Here is a 12,505-nt window from a genome sequence, read left to right as displayed (position 1 = left end):
GGTCTAAGCCAACCACGGTTGTCTCTCTCCCCTTTGCCGATGATTGAGCATGTGACTTGGTTCTAGCCAACGACACAGAAAGACAGAAAGAAATGAGACAGAAAGGGAAATCTAAGGGGGTTTCCCTTCCGTGAGGGGCAAGTTACCACCCTATCCTGTCCCTTCTTGCTTGGAGCTCCAGCAGCCATTTTGGGACCAGGAGGCAACACTATTAAGAATGAAAAGCAAACAGCTAAGGGCAGCAAAGCCAAGAATTAGAGATTCCCCATGGCACTCCACAGTCCCGGATTCTCCTTTTGCATGGGAATGACTAAGTGTTTCGGTTGCTTATGCTGCTAGTAGTCGCTGGGTTTTCTGCTGTTGCAACCAAAGGCATTCCCGCTGATACAAAATAACCATTCCTAAACCACAGTCACAGCCACCCCATCAGTGCCTGCTCAACCCTCGCCCTTTTCTGGGGTGGCTGCTGCGTTCTGCACCCCAGAAAAAGCAGTCCCTGTCCCAACAGTGGTGGCCACTGGTTGCCCGGCAGTGGTGACCCCGGTAACCCGCACCCCCATACACACACTGTGCTGTCTGAAGCTGGGCATCCGGCACAGCTCTCAGAGCAGAAGGGCGTATAAATAAAATGCCTTAGGCTTTGTGGGCAAGTCAATATTTATTCAGCCCAGCAGAGCAGTGTTGGAGACAGGAAGGCACGAGGAGACTGTAAAACGTCTTCTGTGCTGAAGTTCAAAATTGCACTGGAGGGAAGGGGTTTCTGTGCACTCTCTCAGCCAAACAATCCAAGGCACAGCTGAGCTTTGGAGCTCCTGGGAAGGAAAGAAGGCTGGGTCAATCTGATGAACTAGGACAAGGACAGAGCAGAAATGAGGCCAGGCCAGTGGACACGTGGCAACAGCCAAGCTCTGGACACAGCTGTCACCTGTGGTCTCCAACATAGACCATCTCTGTGTCTCCAGGGACCGCTCATCCCTCTTGGCTTAGAGGATCCCATGGGAGAACCCACTCTACGTGCGGCAATTGTGGGGTTGGGGTCATGATCAAGTCCTTTGGAGGGGTGTTTGCGGGAGTCTGATGGAAAGCTCACTCCCGCAGACGTCTTGGACCCCCTGACCCCCCTTCTCCCTGCCATGTCACATTTCCTGCGTTCCATTGATTTTGCACTTTTGTGCTCTCGTCTGCACTGTTGCATCCTTCCTTGTCTTCCCATTTTTCATCTCTCTCCCTCTTCCCCAGCCTTCACACAGCCATCTGTTATTTCCTTCAGGCAAGATGGACGAGTCTCCTCTCTCCTCAGAACTTTCAAATCTCCCCCTGGACCACTGAATCAGTCCCCAAATCTGTTGTGTGATATATTAAAGCCTCTCCTCTCTGCCCTCAAGTGTTTAGCCTCATCTTGCTCTCTCCTTCATATGTATACAGTGTATGCTCAACGGAGATGATTCTCCCAACTGTGGTCTTTCTTTTCTTTTCTTTTTTTAATGGAGGTACTGGGGATTGAACCCAGGACCTTGTGCATGCTAAGCACACACTCTACCACTGAGCTATACCTCCACCCCTGCTCCACGACTTTTCTTAGTCTATTCTCTCTTCCAGTGATGCCGTCTCTCTTCACCACCAGGAAGAATCTCATCGAATCCATCGGGGTCATCTTACATGCCTCCTCCGTTTCCTTCAATCTCTGCTATTCTCACTGGGAGAGAGCTTTCTTGCATTTGGATCCTTGTAACCATTTATCTTCATTGCACTAGAATGATTTCCTATTTCGTGGATGATTTTTTTCCCCTTTCTCTTACAGTGGTTCTCAACCCGGGGCTCATTCCCCATCTCTACCCCAGGTGTATTTGGCAAAGTCTGAAGACTTTCTTGGTTGTCACCCTAGAAGGGTGCTACTGGCATCTGGGGGTAGAGGCCAGGGGCACTGCCATAAACATCCCACCACACATGGGGCAGCCCCCCACGATACAGGATCATCCAGCCAATGTTGAGACACACTGCGTTAGATTATAAGCTTCCTGAAAGGGGGAACCATACTTCCTATTCTTTTTATTCTCCAGAGTAGCCAGCTTTGAAACAGAGTCTTGTTCAATTATTTTAAATGAAGGCAATCAATATTTAATATACATTTGCATATCTCATTTTGAGTCCAGGTGTATGTGCCTACTGCCCAAAGGTGATCCCTTGCCGGCATTTCCCACTTACTATTCCTGTGAGCACGTAGTCGCGGGTGGCCACGGTGCCCCTTCATCACTGATGCTCTCTGAGTCTCTCCCTGCATTGCAGGACCCCACAGAGCAAAGTCCCAGCCGATGTTCCCTCCGCTCCTTGGAGAAGCTCCTTCACTAAGCTGTGCTTTAATCTCTTGCCTTCCGTTTTCAGAGAGGGTCAGTGAAAGAGGGGCTCTATTGAGCGGTGATCTAACTCTTCTGCAGAAGTTCAGTGAGCACCGTTTCATACGCTCGCTGCACTGGAAGATGACTTTAATGCAGCCCCTTCGGTTTATAGATGACAAGAGTAACTTTCTCCGGGTTATTCAATGTCCTTTATCCAAGGACCTACTTGATGAATTCTTACCTAAGTTTAATTCCAGGAAAACATTTTGCCTTGGTAGATGACTATGTATGCTATATATTGTCAAGGAAATAAAACTCTATGCAACCCAATATGCTTCTCTTTTTTGGCTTAGCTGTCAGAAAAGCTAGAACCAAGTTCAATACCCAAGTGTTAGAATCTGCTCAGCTCAGGTGTCTGAAAACATCTATTTCTTTTGCTTTTCTTCAGCCGGAAGGAGGGTTATCCTTAAATGCCTTCTCTTGCACAGTGCCTTAATCTCTATGCCGCCTCCAGTCTTTGGGAAGTAAGTAGAATACAGATCTTCACTTAGAGAAACAAAAACTTTTCCATGTTATTCCGAGCCATCGTCTGCAGTTGGGTGCAGAGGACCAGGGCTCTGGGGTGTGGGCTGCCTGGGTTAGAATTCCAGCTCTGTCCTTACCATCTGTGTATCCTTGGGCTTAACCACTCTTGGAATAAGAAGAGCTATCGCATAGGGCTGTTGAAAGGATCATATAAGAAATGATACATCAAAGCAGGCACCTTCCTATGTCTGGCCCGGAATGGGTGCTTTATACGTACATTTCTGCTTCGATGTCCAGCCTTGGTGATAAAGTCCAGCTTTGTATTCACTCTCACTAGTGTCTGTATCAGCCCCTCTTCAGTAATACTAACAATTTTACACTTTAAAGGCGGTTCTTAGAGCCACTATTTACCTTCCCCTTTAAAGCGAAGGTCCCTGATATAAAGTAAAATCTCTCCGTTCCTGCGATTGTAAAGTTATGTAGCCAACAGCACGACACTCCGCTCAGGATCCTTTAATTGGCCGTGCGGTTGCTATTTTCAGTGCTCGCCACGGTTTGTTTTTCTGCCAAGGGACAAGGCTTATGGTTGGCCTGGAGGTTTCATGTTGTAAGTAGAAGGAATATGGCCCAAAAAGGCCACTTGTTCTTCTTGCCTTAGGATGGGATGAATTTAGAAATCAATGAAGAATACCAAATATTCTACATGTCTTTTCCATTAACCAGTTTCCCATTTGTGTAGGAGCTCGGAGACCCTGAAAAAGTTTTAAAAAACAGTACAATCCCTTTGGGGGGAAAAAAAAAGCTTCAATTTTTAGAGGAGTTTGATTCTCACAACTTTCAATGAAGAGAGTGAAGGAACGGAGGCTCCCAGAGATGCCAGGGTCTGTCCTGATCCCAGGGCTGCAGGTAAACGCCTCCGGGTTGGGCGGGGCTGCTGCAGTCTTCATGTGACCACGTGGCACTCTTGTCCCACGCTCCTGAAACGACTAAGACTAAGACCCAATTCCAGAGATGCTTACATTCTTTACTGAGTCGAGAGGAAGGGACTTGGGATGAAAGTTGGTAAACCTTCCAGAGCTGTGTCATCCAACATGGTAATCCCCGGCCACATGTGCCGCTTTAAATGGAAATTTGTGTTAGATACAAGGAAAGAAGATTACACATCCAGTTCCTTGGTTTCACCAGCCACATTTCAAAGGCTCAGTAGCTGCGTGTGGCTAGTGGTGCCCATCACGGGCAGCCCAGAGGCAGGTGGTTTTATCACCACAGGAAGAGCCATTCAACATTTGTTCTAGAGCCATTTTCTACTCACGTGGGGATTGATGTAACACAGAGGCAGAAGGCACATCAACTCTTTATTGAAAACAAAGTATGTTCTTTCCAAAGGAGGGACTTTGCAACAGGGCGTCTCGGTGGTGCCCCCCCACCCCAAGCCCAGGTCTACCTGTTTGGGCGTCTGCGTGCTTTGCGCTAGGGATCTCCCACGCTGTTGGTTGCAGAGAGCTCCAGGCAGCAGGGAGCCCTGGGAGCGGTCGGCAGCTGTCCTTCACTCCACATGGAAGTGTGCATTCAGGGATGTGACTTACTCAGTCGCCCCGGGACGATCTCAAAACCCTCAAGGAAATGTTGCCCTGAAACCATGTACTTTCTCGAATGGAGGTCACCTTCCAGCACGGCCCCTGGAAAGAAGCCCCAGTATCCACCCCAAACAGAAAGAGCGAGGGATCTTTCGGTGTCTGAAAGGCCCAACTTGCTCTATGTTTGCTCCTTTTTGTATACTGATTTAGAGAAATTAAAGTGTCCAGCTGGGCTGTTAGGTGCTTACGTCATTTCTACCCTCCCAGGGAGGGCTCTCCTTTATCTATCTCGGTGCATATAAACATACAAACAAAATGCTCTCGCTGTTGTCTCCTGTGTGTCCCTGAATCCAGCTGACCTTGACTTTCCTTAATTCTCTGCTTCTCTGGAGGCTTTGGCACGGGCACAGATCCCTCCCTGAAGCACCCGCATGGTGCCTTTGAAGCTCAGAACAATCTTTTTTCCTGGTCCCAAAATAGTGCCTCTGTGATTACCCCTGATGCCCTGTCGTCATTATCCCAGGTTTCTGGCTCTGCTTCTTATCCAGATAGCGTCTGGCACATGGAACATTGTGTCTTTTTTGCCCCTAATTTCACACTTTTCCCTGTGTTCTTTGCTAATAATAACCAGACCATCACCTTCCATTGGCCCTTACCATGTGCCAGAAACAGTGGTGAGTGCTTTATAGGTGCCATCTAAATTTAATCTTACCACCCCCACAGCCACCATCATCCCAAGCCATTGAAAATCTTCCTAATAGGTCTGCTTTCTTCTGTCCTTGCCCCCTTGAGCCTACTCTTAACCAGCAACCAGAGAGATCCTTTAAGATATAGGATTATGTTATTCCTCACTGCTCTCTTCTCATTCAAAGTCTCTATACAGTAATACCCTAAGCTGCCCCCACACCCCGTGTCACTGCTTGAGCTATCTCCTGTCACTTAGCCCTCCTGGCTCTGATCCAGCCACACTGGCCTCAGGACCTTTGCATGTGCTGTCCTCTCTGCCAAGTAGCCACATGGCTTGCTCCCTCACCTCCTTCAGGTCTCTCTTTTTTAAAATTTTTATTTTATTTTGAGGGGGGAAGTAATTATGTTTTTATTTATTTACTTATTTATAACAGGGGTAATGGGGATTGAACCTGGGACCTCGTGCATGCTAAACATGCACTCTACGACTGAGCTATACCCTCCCCACCTCAAGTCTTTCTTTATTCAAGTATCACTTTCCCAGTAAGGGCTTCCCTGGCCACCCTATTTAAACTCATACTCACATTTTTTTTTCAATCTCCATCACACTTGCCACTATTAACATGTCATATACTTTATTTGTTTATTTGTTTATTGTCAGTCTTCCCCAACAATGAATCTAAGCTCCATGAAAATGGGGATTTTGGTCTGTTTGTTTCCTGGCATAGTCCCAGCCACTAGCACAGTGCCTGGCACATAATAAGGTGCTCAACAGGTATTTTTTGAATAAGTGGATGAATTCTCATATATCCTTAGATTGTGGTTAATTCCTGTTTTACAGGTGGGGTAACAGAAGGTTAAGAAATCTGCCTGAGATCACACATCTGGTCCCTCATGTGCTTCACCCCATCATGGGCTCCCCCTCATGACAGTGACTGACATTCTGTCCGTACCCTCTGAAGGGTCCCTCCAATCACAATGCTGCACTGGCCACAGCCCACTGTGTCTTCAGGCAGAGGATTTCCAGAGCGTGCCAGCCTCTACCAGAGCAAGATCAATTGATTACTAAGATGCCAGACTATCAATAGGCAGAACTTCTAGAAATGGCAGCATCTACTTCCCATCTGGGCCAGAAAAGCTCGAAAATACAGCTTCTGCATAGACCCTGGGCGCAAGCCTGATGCATTCCTGGGTAGCTGGAGAGCAGGGTACGCTACGTCTCTGCCCGACAGAGCTGGGGGTATGAGTTCAACCTGTTATTTTGACTTAGCGTGGCGGCTGAAGATTCCAACAAATAAAGACTGGGCTTTTAGCAAAATTCTCATTGTTATGGTCAAGAGGTTAAGTTTTCAACTGAATTTTAATGAAGAGATATAGAAGAGAAAGAAAAATGTTTTAAGTGTTAGCTAATGATCAGATACAAAAACAACAAAATAACCTTTTCTTTTTAAAAGACTGAGTTTGGAGCTACTGGTACCTTTTTTTTTTTTTTTTTTTTTAGTTTTTAAAAATTGTGATTAAAGTATACATTATATAAAATTTACCATCTTAACCATTTTTAAGTGTACAGTTCAGTAGTGTCGAGTATATACATATTGTGCAACAGATCTCCAGAACAGGTTCATTTTGTAAAACTGAAACTTTGTACCCACTAAACAACTCTCTATTCTCCCCTCCCCCAAGTCCCTGGTAACCATCATCCTACTTTCAGTTTCTAGGAATCTGATTAATCTAGATGTCTCGAAAAGTGGAATCATGCAGTATTAGCCTTTTTACGTCTGCCTTACCTCGCTCAGCATCATCTCCTCAAGGTTTGTCCATGTTGCCAAATGGACACACTCTTCGAGTCCCACTTCTGCATATGCTTCATCCAACTGGGCTGAGTATAAAGTCCAGAGGCTATTTTTAGAGATGCTTAATTTTTTTCATAAGCATTTTGTCTGCATTTATGATATGGAGAAAAGAATGCTTTGTTTATAACCACCCTTTTTCAAGCAGCGAGGCTCACCGCAGAGCGGTACTTTTCCATTTAATTATCCTTTTTCCATTAAAATCAAATCATTTATTGAAACGATTAATCACCAATAAATAGAGAACAGTATTTAAATAAGGCGTGCAGTGCCCTACCTGTTTTAGAGTTGTGTCCTCAGGACACAAATTGTCCTCAGGAGTCCTGAGTGCTCAGAGATGCACCAGGGTTCGCTGGGGGACTGGGTGGGTTAAACGCCCACCTCACCCCACCCTGCTATGATCAGAGCAGCTCCAGTTGTGTGCCCCACACTGTGGGCTCCTGCATAATATTTTATTGGAATAAAAAGTTGCCATAGTGTGGTGTCATTAGTGCTGTCCATGGAATGTTCTGGTTCTCCCTGCTCCCAAGGAGAGTTGTACTTCCTGAATTGCTGATGGTCGGGTAGAGCTGTGAGACTGATTCTGGCCAATGATTCTGGTCTGGAGCATTTAATTCCCGATGCAGGACCCTCCAGATCACCCCCGCCCCTGCCTTTTCCCTTTGCTGTGGTGTTGTGGACTGCATGCTTGTATCCTCCCCAAATTTATATTGAATCCCTAACCCTCAGTGTGATGATATTTGGAGATGGGACCCATGGGAGACAATTCGATCATGAAGGCGGAGTCATCATGACGGAAGTGATGCTGTTATGAGAAGAGACAAGAGGAAGCAGCCTTCCCTCTGCTCTAGGCCATGTGAGGACACAGCAATAAGACAGCATCTATGAGCCAGGAAGAAGGCCTTCATCAGACACTGGGCATGTCAGCACCTTGGTCTTGAACTTTCCCAGCCTCCAGAACTGTGAGAAATGAAAATTTGTTGTTTGAAGCCACTGAAATATGGGGGTTGCTTTGTCACTGCAGCATAACCCAGCCTATGCTAACCGATACACGTAGTTTTGAAAAGTGTGAAAGCACCATTTGGGGGATGTAGAAAAGCTCATGCAGATTCAGCACCTCTTCACTAATCTTTAACACTTCTGGATTCTGCTTAATCCAGTCTTGTTTTCTGTGGCCTCGGGTTGGACTAGGGTTTATTTATCTTTTCTTCCTCTTTGATACTCACCCTCCACATTTGACTGGGAGTCTAGAAATTTCAGGATTTCACCAAATAGTTCACTTTTGTAGCTTTTCTGCTACTGCAGATTTTAACTTTTTTCGGGAAAGGCATCCCTTGATTGCCACGGGTTTTCTCATTCAGCAAGTGCTGCTGTGTAATACCTCTTCGTAGCTCTCAACTTCCATCACCTCTGTTTACACGAGGGGAACAGTTACATGTCCATTTCTTCCAGCTGAGCCATACTGAGAGACAGACAGAGAGAAAGGAAAGGAAAATGAGGAGGAAAAGGAGGTAAGTGAGAAAAGGAGACCAGAAGTATTTTTGGCAGCTGGGCTGTGTTGCTGGCCTCCTTTTGTACCCATGGGCTCCTGAGTTAGTGTGGTTCTCCTCCATCAGAATCACGCCGTGGGTTTGTCAAAAATGCAGGATATGGTTCAGCCCCCACTGGGAACATCAGGGTGATGTGCACATACACCGAAGTTTGACAAACACTGTTAAAAATCATTCTGATCCCCTCCGGCTGGCCATGTATACAGCATCAAAAACATCCTTTTCTTTGCTCTATTGGACAATGCCATTTTTTCCAGCCCAGTCTCAGTAACCAAATTACTTTCTGTTTTAAAAAAAACTCTTGCAGTCACTAAATTCTCAGCCCACTTCGGATCTCAGCCTATCTAATATATAGCTAAACGGAATATACTGATATTTTGAAATGGAGAAAAAAATATGATATGCTTACTTTTTGTGCACTTATTTTTATTTACTTGAAGTGGTTGCATTCGTAATTTAAAGACACATACACAAATAAGTAAAGAGAATCCCAGAAACTGATTGCAGTGAAACCAAGAGAACATGAGACAACCAGGTCCTGGGTCCCCAGGGGTAACACAGAAGCACGACATTGGTAAGTGACATTGGTCATCAATTACATGTCCCAAACTTGATATGTATTATCTCATGTAACCCTCGTAACCGCTCTTTCAGGGAGGAATTATTGTGCTTATTTTACATACAGAAGGTCTAGACTCAGAGAGGTAAAGTCACTTGCCCAAGGCCACACAGCTGGTAAGCAGCAGAACATATGACTGATGCCTACAGCCACTGGCCTTCAAAATCCGTATCCTCTACACCCAGCCATTTGCCTTCTGAAGGACTACCTGAGACCTCTGAGGAGGCACGGGGACAGTGCAGGGAAAATTCAGGCAGAATGGGAAAAATGTCCCAGAGGGTATGTCCACCTAGACCAAATCATCCACTGACCACGGGCTCCAGCATGAAAAATATGGAAAGACTGCATTGCAGACTAGCAACTCCTTTGAAGAGAATTTGCCTGGTCAGGGGGAAAAAGCCACTTCAAATATGGATGTGATTTCATTTGATCAAAGTAGGTCAGCGGAACTGGGCAGAGAGAGAGGAGCTGCGTTGGACTGAGGAAATCAAAGTAAGAAGGAAAGAACACAATGATGCTACAGTGTTTCTGTTCACCTGGCTAATATGATTCTCCATTCAGGAAGGGACATTTACAGTTTCTGTAGGAAATGTCACCAAGACAGGCTGGCTGACAGAGACCATCCTAGAAATAACTGCCTGCATGGAAAGGAATTCTATATGCGGTTGCATTTCTAATTCTATTCCTGCAGGACTGCGATGGGAAGAAAAGAAGGGTCACGATCAGTATTAATCGAAGGTGCACATTCGGGTGTGTCCCCCTTCTCCACGTGGAAAGGCACCGGACTTTCCATAACCAGCGCTTGATCTATGTATCTGCCCAACCAGGCTCGCCCAGAACTTTGGTCAATATTCCTTTATTTAGATTTTAATTTCGTTGGGTGTACAATCCCCCTCTCTGTCTTTATTTTCTTCAGCAAGTTGCATGCTGTGGGAACATGATAAATGCTTATTAATAAATGTGATATTCCTTGGTTGTGAGTTTTCTATCCTTATGATGAATTGTCATGGGAGGGGAAATGCTTTGCAATAGTATGCATCAACTTTTTAATGAAAACTACTATAGCGAGTGTCAGCAAAGAGCTATTCCAACGTAAGTTATTAGGACACCTTCACGTTACTTTTTAGGGATGATGTATCTTTGTGTCGAGGGGCTTGCGTGCACCGGGGCTCCCGGAGCAGGCTGAATCATCACCTAAATGTCTGGCTACTTGGCATGCAGGGGGTACCGCCCTCCGCTTCAAAAGCTGCTCCTGGCGTGGTTGCTTTTTGCCGACTGAGTCATGTAGATCGCTGCGATTCATCGCGACTCTTTACGCTTTAATCATCCTCTCACGGTTAATACAATGGTAATTGGTGTCACTTAATCTACTGTGCTGTTTAATGCCCTGAGACTTCTGGGGATTTCACACAAGTCACCCAAACCTAACCTCCACTATTTATTTACTCCGTGAAAGAAAAATGTCCCTTTTCCTCAGGCATCCCAGCTTTTTAAAGAAGCGAGCTGAAGTAGAATCCATCCTATGGGGTGTGTCCCAAACTGGAGGGGGGTTTTGCCTGCCTGAATTCTTCTGAACCCCATGGCTTTTGCCCCTTTCCCTAGGAATTCTTGAAGTCACTGAGTTAATTTACCTATGGGCTTTCCTTTGCTAATTTTCCATCGTCCCAGACTCCTAAGTGCTTAAGGGCTGAGACAAGCCAAGCACAGAGGTGAGGGGAGTTCCTTCCTAAATGGGGCACTCCTGGGACCCCACTTCGGGAAGCACAAACACACACAATAGCACAATGCTTAGACTTTGCCAACAGCAACAACAAAAACCTCAGCAACGCAAGGAGAGGGTATGGATAAAGGAAACCAGATTCCTCAGCTCTGATGCGTTCCTAAACTGCGCACCCTTGAGCTCGGTCTGCCTCTCAAGCCCTCATCACTCCCGAGGCACAAAAATGTCAGTGCGGCACCTTATGAAAACCAATACCATGTGTATCCCGCTCCTGGGGAAACAAATGACCATAGCAGAATGGGAGAAATAAAGTCGCCAAGCACATAAATAACCACTATGTGCATCTCTGCATGGCTGCAGGGTATTGGATCCAGAACCTGACAAAACATTAGAAAGATTTGTCAGTGGTTGTGGCTGTCGAGGTGGGGCCCAGCAAACAACATATCTCTGGTGTTTTCAAATTTATTTTATTTTTGTCAGAATGGAGTACCTAACCTTGATCTTTGCTTTCCTGAATGGAAAAGAAACAAGATTCCAGTGGGCGTCCGTACAGTCCTAGTTACAGAGAGGATGCCAGAGGGGACGAGATGGGTCCAGGTCCTGGTAAAATCGTTGCCTCTGAAGGCACCATTTTTGGGATGGGGACCTGGGAGAAAGGGGTGGGAAGGGCAGGCCTGGATCTCAGCTTCCTGTGTAGAATTGCAGTGCATACAAAGAACAAATGGAAAACCAGGAGCGTTAGGGGTGGGAGCTGGGACAGGGCAAAAGCTGGCTCTCTCTTGAGCAAAGGTGGATTATTTCTTCCCTTGATCAATCAGATTGTTTGCGCTTCTCCTTTGGCTCATTTCCTGCCTTTCTTACTTTCCCTGATCATGAACATCAACCAGGAACGGTCAACCTCCAGCCCACCTGTCCCCATTTTAACCTCTGACTGCCAGGGCGGAGCCCCCTCATGGATTGTGGTGCTCGGTTCCCCCTGAGCTCACACGTGGTCTCAGAGCATTTCTCTCCACACCCTCCAGCAACCTTTCAGCAATAGTGGAAGCTGTTTTTCAGGATGGAACTTATGATCCATGCTGAGTAGACCCCGGACAGCCTAGCCACCATTTCTCTCTAGTTCACCACACATCATAGATGCTCAAAAAACACTTAATGAGTGAGTGAAGGGTCATAACTAATAATAGAAGCACGGTAGATTCAACTGGATTACAAATAACCTTGGAGGATGGAAGATGAGATTCTAAGAAAATATTTCTGAATTCTTGAAGTGCTTTACTTCATCTGTTCCATTCTTCGCCTCATTTTTAGCAAAAGCATAACTAGCTGTAGTTAGAAAATAAGTCAACAGCCCACGTATATGTTAATATTCTGAGAAACCAACAAGATAAAGTTTTTAGAAATTATATGAGACTAGTTAATGTCAATTAAAATAACATTTTTAGTAACATTAAAGGTATACCTGTTCATTAGAGAAAATCTGAAAAATTAAGTAAAAGAAATTTTAAAATCACAAATGGTTCTACCCTCAACACATACTATCATGATTTTTGATATATAAAATTGCCAGTCATTTTTGGGAATATGCAAATATGTCTTTAAAATGATTTCTTTCCCCTTCCTTCCTTCCTTCTTTTCTTTTCT

At 45.5% G+C, this 12,505-nt stretch overlaps 1 non-coding gene across 1 annotated transcript; it reads right to left on the bottom strand.

The window, feature by feature from the left end:
• Positions 1 to 1,485: 1,485 nt before the first annotated feature.
• Positions 1,486 to 1,557, bottom strand: TRNAA-AGC. Its single transcript has one exon. It is a non-coding gene; the product is annotated as a tRNA-Ala (tRNA).
• Between the last annotated feature and the right edge of the window lie 10,948 nt (positions 1,558 to 12,505).

Source organism: Camelus ferus, chromosome 2 (assembly GCF_009834535.1).
Source record: "Camelus ferus isolate YT-003-E chromosome 2, BCGSAC_Cfer_1.0, whole genome shotgun sequence".
Classification (NCBI taxonomy): Eukaryota; Metazoa; Chordata; class Mammalia; order Artiodactyla; family Camelidae; genus Camelus; species Camelus ferus.
The sequence above is the reverse complement of the archived record's forward strand: the minus strand, read 5'-3'. Positions and strand labels throughout refer to the sequence as shown.